Here is an 11,864-nt window from a genome sequence, read left to right on the forward strand (position 1 = left end):
ACGTGTGAGGTAAGTAGCCCTTAATCTGATGAACACATGATCCAAGCATTTGACATGCTCTTCCACATTTCTTGAAGAGTCCATTATGTCGTACAGATACACCACATATATCTCCAGCTTCAACCCACTAAGTACACCATCTCACAAGCACTCGAATGTAGCAGCACTCGAATGTAGCAGCAATTGGTGATTACCACTTGTAAGTTCCATTGTTGAAAACATTTACATCATCCTAACTTATTCAGCATTTCCATGAAGTTCAGGATTGAGTATATGCCTGTTAGAATGTCTGCATTCATAAAATGGTAGTCACAACAGATTCTCTTTCTTAGTACCATTGAATGACTTTTTTGGTACAGTGAGAATATTGACCTACCAATATTATCCTCATCGAGTATCTCTGAAGTTGCTAATATTAATTCCTGTAGGACTTGCAGCACCCATCCCAAAATTATCCATGCTTATCAGAACCGTAATTTCGCCATTTACGTTGCTTATAAGTGCCATGTTACTGTGTTCAAAGCAGTGACTCTCATCTAAAGCTTCAATGTTTTGTAGTGGCTTAAACAGATTTAATACTCGATGCAGTACTTCGGCATACAAGGTTACCACAATAAACTTCGTTGCACCTGCCAGAACTTTGCCAAGCTAATTATCTTTAATGCACATGTTCGTATTTCAGTTGGTGACACGTCAGCAATAGGTATACTTTGCAACTCTGAAACATTTGCAGCTCTAGGGCCCATTGACAATGAATTCCTGCTAAGTTCAAATGTACACTGCAGAAGATCGATTTTGGCATGGTGCCTATCTACGACGTCGACTCCAAGAATCATGGATACTCCTGTCCCACTGTGGCAAACACTTTCATGTGTTTACAAAAATCATTAGTTCCCGTCTTAAAGTTAAGCTGTGCTGTCTTGAATTACTCCACGTCATTATTTTGTACTCCATGTGATCTGTATCTTGTTGTTTTTATGCTCCTGCAGCTCATGAGGTCCTGAGTAATGACTGATACATGTGCACCATTGTCTATCAGAAACTTTTGTTCCCTATTCTGTACTGAGCCCATTAAGCAGCAGCCCATCTCTGCCACACGTGTTTGGAATGCTATAGTTTGCTGGGTACGTTTCCCAATGGACGAAATATTTTCGTTTACATTTAATACATGCTCCTGTTTGTTTCGTTTAACCTGTTTCATGCTTCTACATCCGTGCGTCTTGTGGAGAGAAAGTGTTCACAAATGTAACACTGTGGTTGGCGATATTGTAGCTTCAAAATTCCTTTCGTCCAACACCGACCACAAAGATTCATCGATCACTGAGTACTTTTGTAGCCCTATCGTTGTTTTCTCGTGTTTCGCAAAGCATAGCATTGCAGCTAAATCATTCGGATTTTCCAAACGGAGTCGCGTGAAAATTCCGAAGAAATTCCTCATAGAAAGACGTCTAGAGAATTATTTTCAGCTTCTCTGAGCATGACTCGACCCTCTTCCGTATTTTGTGTGTCTCATATGTCTGCGAGATCACTTTTCGAATTATGTCTTAAAACCCTTCGACAATTTCATTGGCTTTCAGCACTAATACAATCAGTGCAGTCTAGCACTGTTCTGTTTATGCTATCTCTGATGTAAACACTCTGCTAATTATTTGAATATGCGTGGTTTGCTAAGCATCTCATGATACATCACCCATTGGACACAGATTACCAGTTCTCAGACTCGTTTCTTCAGATCAAATACTCAGTCTGGCTGTCATGTCCTGCGTTGTTTTGCAGAGGAAAGGTGTTATTAGGTTAGCTGCTAAGGAGGTGTTGAGCAGGAGGGTACACTAACGACTGTCTTAATCCAATCTGAATCTGACCATGACTACTGTACAGCTTGCAAAGCTTCTAGTTGTTTACTTAACTCGTCATTACGAAACTTCTGCTGAACATTGTCCTCTAACAATTTCGATACTTGCTCCATTATGACTGCTACAGTACCATTCGCATTAACTGATCGTGTTTCTGGCACCATTCTGCAATTTATTACTTCTTTTAGACACACGAGACCAATGCGGACGGAACACTTTCTCTTTTAAAAGCAATAGAAAAACTGAATACACATAGTCGCACCAATAACTCATACAAATAATCTTAACTAATCCTTACATCTGATCATTATCCAGCGACACTCAGTACAATCGTGTTCTTTATGACCGTAGTGCCTACGATTATTGCAAGTTACTGGTATCAATCTACTATATGGTACACCATAAACAGTTACATTCCAGCTCTCACATCTCACGAATACCGAATGATTTTACTACAATTCCCTCTGAACTGTGACAGAAGCGGAAGTTCGTCATGCTTGACAAAAGTCACTTTTCACATCGCATACCAATCTCTACGTCCACTCTCAGCCATAACAAAATAAAAAGGTCAGTACGAAATATTCTTTGGACTCACCACATTGCGGTCAAAGCTGAAATGTATAAGTGCCGTTCGAGACGTCAGACGGCTGTCGCTGCTGCTACAACGCCTTCTCTCGTTTCGTCAATCACTCCTGGACATCCACGTTGTATTTATGTCGTCCAGCGATCACTTCTCGCTCCAAAATGTAAGGGTGCCAGGTGGAGACACCTCTACATTGTCAGGATGGTGATGTGGACCTGGAGAGCTTGTTTCAGTGCTAACAAAGCGTGATTAGCGAGTTAACATTGATTGTTTCAGATTTACAGTTCAAAATGTCTTCTTGTTAGCCACAGTTGACACATCATACTAGTGATATGGTGGAATTCCACTGACTCCTACTGTCAGCTCAGTTCAGCTGGTTGTAAATGCCATACTCCAGCAGTTTGGCTGAAGTCCTTCAGTCTACAGTGGAAGCCATGGTGTGAGAGTGTATGTACACTGTTTATAGTGTCTTCATCCCACTCCGGAAGATGACAATGACCCATGATGAAACACTGAGATGTACCATTCTGTGTAGTGCCGTAAGCACTGAAAAGTGTACTGGCATTGGAAGACCCTCAGTCTCTGCATTAGTGATGTCGAAGTCCCGTGAATAGTAAGTAAGGGTTGTTTGGAAATTGCCATCTCCAGAATGGAAGAAGCACTGGAACACCTGATACATGGATGTCACTACACTGTAATAATCATTGAATTGAGTGTTAATGGTATAAATACCATAGATCCCAATGACGAACTGAATTCTTAGCTGGAGAACTGGGGTATTTATGGAGACTGTCATGAGGCTCTATTTGCTATACTAAATGTGTCCTGCTTCTTTTTCTTTTCTTGGTGTTTCTATTTATGTTGCATTTGCTTAACATTTTGTTACTGGCTCTTAAATGTACTGCCAGGTCTCAGAGATGCGTTATTGCATCTGAGGTATAACTTGTTGCATCATGTTGCAAGAATTAATGAGGATGTCCCTGTCCCTCTCTCATAGCTGACCTTTTGCTGACAATGTAACTTAGGCTGCATGTGGTCACGTGCACAACTGACTTAATGTGTTGATAGTTTCTTCCTGATTCGTAACTATGTCACCACCCCTGGCTGATGTCGCCAGTGGCTGTGCTAGTGTGAATTTAAGAGAAAATTTAATTACTTTCCCTTCACCTCTTTGCAACGTTTTAGTATGGATCACATGGACATACACTGCTCCCGTGCTTAAGGCTACAGGATACTTTTCCAGCTCAATATTACGTAAAAATCAACACCTACTTCTTTCAGGCACTGTTTATAATGAATATGTTTCTCAGATTTTTTATTGATATCAGATAATGCAGCACACTTTCTAAACGAATTAGAAGTATTTTGAATTTTTTGAATCTGCTTAGGGAAACTAAAAAAATTAAAAAGGAATTGATGCAATTTTTTTCAAAAATGCTTCCTCAAATTGAGGTACCATTTAATCCAATGTTATACATTTGAAGGAGACCAAAGTTTTACCATATATGCATGACATGATAGTTGAGGTACTAGACCTGTTTAATACCACTTATTATGTATATTAAAAGGATAGAAAAGTATCACATCTTACATTTTAATTTTCATAATTATTTTAAAATAAAAATTTTATTTTTCTATAATTTAGCTGATTATGTAATAAAGCTTAGGCTTACTACATAAGGATGGACTATTGCAAGTTACAAAAAGAAATCAGAGCAATGCTTTATTAACTTTAGAAAATATTTGTACCTGCATTCTGAAAAACACAGCTTGTGCGAAATTTTGAATGAAGGTATGAGTCCAACAAAACAGTGCCTCAGAACATTTCTGAAGCATAGTCTTCACCCTGCAGCATTTCTTCATCTCCAAGCTTCCGTTTGGCATTCCTTTTAGCACTTCTTGCTTCTTTGGTAACTTGAAGAGCGAATCTTTCAGCTTCATGCACCCATTGTCTGTTACATGCAAGCAATTGATCTTCCATAATAGAGCCACATCTTATGCCTAAATTTCTCAGGACTTCCAACCTTCCTATCACTCCATCATTGAAACACATCACTGCATTTCGTACACCAACTTTTAGTGTATTTAGTCCAATCTTTCCCATATGCAATGGTTGTAACTTGTATTCTGAATTCCCCCATGAAGACATTTACTAAGCAAAACGGTACCACTCAGGTCTGCAAAAATTTGTTTTATTTCATTCGTAACTGGCTCAGGAAGAGAATGTTTATGATGGTATATTTGACCACTTTCTTTTTGCTTTTTGGTAACCACTCCAAGAATCTGCTCCTTTAGGGCAAAGCCCATGAACAGAGTGGTCATTTGTGGACAACTTATGAAATTCGGAGGCCCATACAACTTTTCATATTGCTATAACATCATTCAGACTTGCAGTTCGTCTAATGGCTAGTCAATAATAACTCTGAAGAAGATCTATTTCAGTTTCTGTCAGTCTGCCTCGGAAAGATTTTCCATCAGATAGCAACTTCCCTTTCATTTCTTTTCGTAGCTTCCTCAATCTAGCACCCATCCTCTTTTGCACATGCTCACAACACTCCAGTTTTATTACCAAGGTATCACCATCAACATTGAACACATTAATGTTATTGAAAGCTTTAGAGTCTCCATCGCCTAGGTACTTCATATATCTAAATGGGCAACGAACTCTGAAATATTTTAGAGCTCCATCACACTCCATATCTCCTCTGCAACCAACATAATTCTTAGAACAATGATGTTCAATATGTCCTTCAGTGATACCATGGCAGGTGTGGCAGTACTTAGATAAGCACTCAACATCAACAACTTTTCCATTCTCCAGAGAAGTAGCACTTACCACGCCATTCAAGGAACGATGTCCTCGATGTTGCCATGTCCCATCAACTGCACCAGCAATGTCTCTGGTTCCATTAATATTTACAGTTTCTTCTAACGCACGTTTCATTGATGCTTTAGACACTGCCGTCAAGGCACCTAAAAGTGTTTTTATTTACTTGCTGAACCTACTGGGAGGAAGTTCCACCAAACCACAAAACGTTTTCCTATTGCACACATTGCATACACTAACTTCAAATTCACATCATATGAACTATGCACAACGTTTGAAGTCATTTTCGAGGTAGATTTATTGCAGGATCTACACAGAACAACTAATTTTGACTCTAAACCCTTCCTGCTACTTCGTTGTTCAGTTATTTCCAGACACCAACATCATCACATTGTTTACATTTCGCCACTTCCTTTACCAAAGACGATAAGATGCCGACATCAACAACAAAAAATCCACTTGTGTTCGTCATTGGAACACAAAAGTTTGAATCACCCGGAAGCGTGCCATGTGGGAGTTTTTTCCCTGAAGAATTGATGCATAGATTACTTTCAACAGTGTGGCATGCTTTGTTTGTGAACTGGTTACCACGGAATTTCCTTTTATTGAATTTCTTCAAAAATGGTTCAAATGGCTCTGAGCACTATGGGACTTAACTTCTGAGGTCATCAGTCCCCTAGAACTCAGAACTACTTAAATCTAACTAACCTAAGGACATCACACACATCCATGCCCGAGGCAGGATTCGAACCTGCGACCGTAGATTGAATTTCTTGATGCGTGGCATAGTTAGTATGCACTGCATACTAAAGGATATGTACTTCCACAGATATATGTAGCACTTGGGCAAGAAACATTCTGTAACACATGAACAAACTGCTTCAGCGAGACAAAGGTATAATACTAGCAAAGATAATCATTTACGGACACTAGAAACTTGTACTGTTACCAACATATACAATGTATATAAGTCTAATCGCTGGAAACAGGAAGTTCACAGTTCTTTTCGAAATAATACTGGTTTTAGTAACAGAAATAAGGGGGGCGTGGCGGCATACATGACCGTAACGGTAAAATTTGTTCTATGTAGGTAATTTTTCATTTGAAACCCTATAATGTATATACCAATGCAATCAGAAAAGACTATATAATTTAATAAAGTCATAAAAAATCCATTTTTCCGTTATTTATAAGTAGCCTCTATCCTTAAGTAGTGCTGGAATCTGCTCTTTGGGATATTGGATAGCTCCCTCGCTCTCTTTCTGCAGCTCGAGGGGCTATGTACGAGGCAATGACCGAAAGTGATTGGTGACATGAATTGAGAGCTGTAGAATAGCGCTACGCCGGCCACCACGCCAAGGAATCAGAATAGGTTCTCGCGTAAGGCATGAAACGAAAATAAAAGATCAAAAGACATGTAGCGATTGCTAAACTCCCAGTATTTCCCACTGTTCACGGATATGTTGATATGCAAGAAGTTAGAGCAAATTCTGAAACGAACAGAAACGTATGTTCGTATTCGGTAGGTGGCTCTCTTGCGGACCCATACATGTTGTGCGCATAATGAGATTATACACTACTGGCCATTAAAACTGCTACACCACGAAGATGACGTGAAACAAAGGCGAAATTGAAGCGACAGGAAGAAAATGCTGCGATATCCAAATGATTAGCTTTACAGAGCAGTCACACAAGTTTGGCGCCGGTGGCGACACCTACAACGTGCTGACATGAGGAAAGTTTCCTACCGATTTCTCATACACAAACAGCACTTGACCGGCGTTGCCTGGTGAAACGTTGTTGTGATGCCTCGTGTAAGGAGGAGAAATGCGTACCATCACGTTGCCGACTTTGATAAAGGTCGGATTGTAGCCTATCGCGATTGCAGTTTATCGTATCGCGACATTGCTGCTCGCGTTGGTCGATATCCAATGACTCTTAGCAGAATATGGAATCGATGGGTTCAGGAGGGAACGCCGTGCTGGATCCCAACGGCCACGTTTCGCTAGCAGTCGAGATGACAGACATCTTATCCGCATGGCTGTAACGGATCGTGCAGCCATGTCTCGATCCCTGAGTCAACAGATGGGGACGTTTACAAGACAACAACCATCTCCACGAGCAGTTCGACGACGTTTGCAGCGGCATGGACTATCAGCTCGGAGACCATGGCTGCGGTTACCCTTGACGCTGCATCACAGACAGGAGCGCCTGCAACGGTGTACTCAACGACGAACCTGGGTGCACGAATGGCAAAACGTCATTTTTTCGGATGAATCCAGGTTCTCTTTACAGCATCATGATGGTCGCATCCGTGTTTGGCGATATCGCCGTGAACGCAAATTGGAAGCGTGTATTCGTCATCGCCATACTGGCGTATCACCCGGCGTGATGGTATGGGGGGCCACTGGTAACACGTCTCGGTCACCTCTTGTTCGCATTGACGGCACTTTGAACAGTGGACGTTACATTTCAGGTGTGTTACGACCCGTGGCTCTACCCTTCGTTCGACCACAGCGAAGCCCTACGTTTCAGCAGGATAATGCACGACCGCATGTTTCAGGTACTGTACGGGTCTTTCTGGATACAGAAAATGTTCAACTGCTGCCCTGGCCAGCACATTCTCCAGCTCTCACCAATTGAAAACGTCTCGTCAATGGTGGCCGAGCAACTGACTCGTCACAATACGGCAGTCACTTCTCTTGGTGAACTGTGGTATGGTGTTGAAGCTGCATGGGAAGCTGTACCTGTACACGCCATCGAGGCTCTGTTTGACTCAATGCCCAGGCGTATCAAGACCGTTATTACGACCAGAGGTGGTTGTTCTGGGTGCTGATTTCTCAGGATGTATGCACCCAAATTGCGTGAAAATATAATCACAAGTCAGTTCTAGTGTAATATATTTGTCCAATGATTACCTGTTTATCATCTGCATTTCTTCTTGGTGTAGCAATTTTATTGGCCAGTAGTATATCAAATGGGTTTAATAAAATAATGAACATCTTCAGTTTGACAGAACATGACACACCTGTATCCTCATACGTTGCAACCACTCACGGTGCCATTATGACGTGGGTCTGCAATGGGAGACCACTTACGCACAGTGGGTGGAAGCACGTGGAGAGAGGCACACGTGCTGCACGCAGGAACACCGTGTGCCCACTCGTTAGGATACTCGGCGAAAGCTCTCTCGGATATGCGCGTGTTGCTTTTGTGATATAAAATTCCGTGTCATTGTGAATGCCGTTTCAGCAACAAGCAAGACGCAGCGACCATGGCGGGCAGCGGTAGGTTCGCAGGCGGGCAGGCGACCAGCTGCACGCTAAGCGGGCACAGTGGCGGCCCAAGCGGAACCGACAACGTCCGCTGCTCGCAGACCGGACCAGCGCAGTACACCGCTATGGACGTCCCTTTCTGGTAGCTCCGCCTGCAGGCTGATCGAAGAGGCCTGGGAGCGCTCGCAAACAGCAACTGTTACCGAAAACGAGAAATCCTGGCTATCAGGCACGACAGTTGTTATTTACATATTCATGTAATTCATTTGGTATTTTCATAGAGGCTGCGTCCAAAATAAAGGTGAATTAACGATGTTAAGAATTATAGAGAAATGGCGTATTAAAAAATGCACTCTTAAAAGTCTTCATTGTGGCATACGATATGGCCACACAGCGTTGAAAACAAAGATAAACAGATACTTCTGTTGTAACCAATTGACTCAGTGCCACGGATCTTACTGTAGTGTATGAATCACGTTATTCGACAAGTTGCGAAAAGGCTGTGTTGGGAACATTCTCAGTACCAGTGAAAAAAATGTAGATCAGAATCAGTATGAGGAATTGTGTTTATGACTGTTCCAAATGCTTTCAGAACGGCAAAGAAATGTTTAGGTGTCACTATAGAGTTTATCACCAAAATCTTAATGAGTACCCAGAGGAGCAGAGACTGGGAAACACTGTATGCGCAATATATCTACATCTATATGTACGTGATACTCTGTTATTCAGGCACGTACGCTTTGCAGAGTGTTCGTAGAACCACTTTCAGATTCTTTTACGACTAATTCACTTTCATACAGCACCTGAGGATAATGAAACCCTAAATAATTACGTGCCAGCGTCTATTTCACTTATATGTATCGTCATTTCTACCTATCAAAGTGATAAAATTCTAGAGAATATTTTGGAACTCAAAGGAAGAAGTTTGAAATTCATGAAAATATCTCCCCACAACGATAAAAACCTTTGTCTTAATGATTGCCTCCACAATTGGATTATTATATTCGTAACACTCTTTCCCCTATCATGCAATAACACAAAAGACCTGCCCTTCTTTGAACTTTAACGATGTCCGCCGTCAACTATAACAAGGAATCATCCCGTGTCATAAGGCAATACTGCAGAAGAGGATCGAAGAGCATATATGGGGAGCCTTTTTAGAAGTTATTTATTTGTAATTTATGCTACCAGTCACTTATTTATTTTTTGTTTTATGTTTCATTTTACATAATACAACGCGTTTCGAACATTTTCTATTCATCTTCAGCCGTTTATACAAACATACATACAGAGAAATGTTACTTAAAAATGAACCGTCTTAAACTAGATTAGTCTAGAACTCTTTGTCCATTATCTGTTAGTGTAGCGGCTGATGTGGCATTTGGGAGGGGGGCAATTGATGACCAAAAATGGAAGTCAGTGAATGGCTTTTGCTGTTTTTGTTCCTTGTGGTTGATCATGTATGATACCACAGCCTGTACAGGATGCAGACAGTTTTGCATCAGTTGTGTGTTACGAAAATAGCGTGAAAGGCTTTTATATGACAGTTGATCACTTACGATTTCATCACCTTGCAGCTTCACTTGCATCACTGGTGTAGTGGCGGAGCTGTTGATTAACATTACACTATTGCACACTGTATTTTGTCACTGATCTCCAATGTAATTCACTGCACAAATTGCTTCGACATAGCCCGCATCTCGTGGTCGTGCGGTAGCGTTCTCGCTTCCCACGCCCGGGTTCCCGGGTTCGATTCCCGGCGGGGTCAGGGATTTTCTCTGCCTCGTGATGGCTGGGTGTTGTGTGCTGTCCTTAGGTTAGTTAGGTTTAAGTAGTTCTAAGTTCTAGGGGACTGATGACCATAGATGTTAAGTCCCATAGTGCTCAGAGCCATTTTTTTGCTTCGACATACATGTAAACATTGTGCACATAACACAAGATAGCGGACTTGTATCATGTGAATCAGTATCGCTTATCGAGGTTTTGTATCGATATTCTTGGCACTGACAGATTTGTAGTCATTTATTTACATTGACACATCTTGAATCTATTGGGTTAGAACTGGCTTAAGACTGTTGACGAATTTTGAGTTTTTGAATTCGGTTATCTCATTAAGAATGTTATCTCAATGCTTTGTATTATGTATGAAAATTTCCATTTCTTCCATGATACCAATTGTTTTACTTGTTCCTATTTTGTGCACAATTTTGATTCTGTCTTCGATTTTCAAAGGGTGGCCTGTGTCTTTAATGTGAGTTGCTACTGCTGATTTGTTGGATTTATCAAGCATGTACCTGTTTTTGAGTCAGGTTCTGAAATATCTGTTGGCTGATATAATATTTATTACATTGGCTTCAGGTAATTTTGTAAATGCCAGATGCATCAACACATGTATCTGGTGATTTTATATTGCGAATAAGCTTCCTACTTAGACTGCTGTTGGTGCTTAAGCTAATATTTTACTTCTGTGTTTCTGAATAGCCTTGCTTATGAGATACTATTCTAAGATATGGCATTTTTACATTTTTGACTGTTGGGGCATTATCAGTTGAATGTAGTTTGATGTTGTTTGGTCATCTCTATTTTTTATCTGTTGTGACATGGTATTAATTAGAGAAGGATCATATCCATTGCGTAATACAGTATATGTTGTGGTTTCTATTTCCTGTTACAGTTCTGTATGTTGAAGTGGAAATTTGTGTGCTCTGTACAGCATTAATCTATAAGCAGCTTTTTAGTGAGAGGAGGGATCTGTAGAGGAGTTTGGTATAGTGATGTCAGAGCCAGTAGGTTTTCTGTACACATTGAAAGGTACCTTTTGGTTCTGTTTTGATATTTTTATGTCAAGAAAAGGTATGGTGTTGCTCTCTTCCTGTTCAAAGGTGAATTGAATGTTTTTATGTAGACTATTGAATTTGTTAAAAAAGTTTGTCACTTTAACCGCTGTGCCATCAAATAGAATGAGGGTATCATCTACATATCTCTTATAGAATTTAAGTTTGATTGTGATGTTACCATTTAGTGTCAGTATTTTATTTTTTTATATCATTGATAAATATTTCAGTTATTAGGCCACTGAGAGGGCTTCCCATTGCTAGTCCGTGTTCCTGTTTGTACATTTTACTGTTAAAAGATAAGTAATCATGTGAGAGTACTAAATTAAGTACACCTATAAGTTCTATGATATCTGGTTTGCTCATTTTCTTGTTTCTCAATATGTTCCTTCTTATTATCTCTACTGTTTCATCTATAGGTATTCTACTGAAAAGGTTTACGATATCTAAGGATAGAAGCTTAGTTTGAGGTGGTTCTGTCAGTTCATCCAC

Source organism: Schistocerca piceifrons, chromosome 1, assembly GCF_021461385.2.
Source record: "Schistocerca piceifrons isolate TAMUIC-IGC-003096 chromosome 1, iqSchPice1.1, whole genome shotgun sequence".
Taxonomy (NCBI): Eukaryota; Metazoa; Arthropoda; class Insecta; order Orthoptera; family Acrididae; genus Schistocerca; species Schistocerca piceifrons.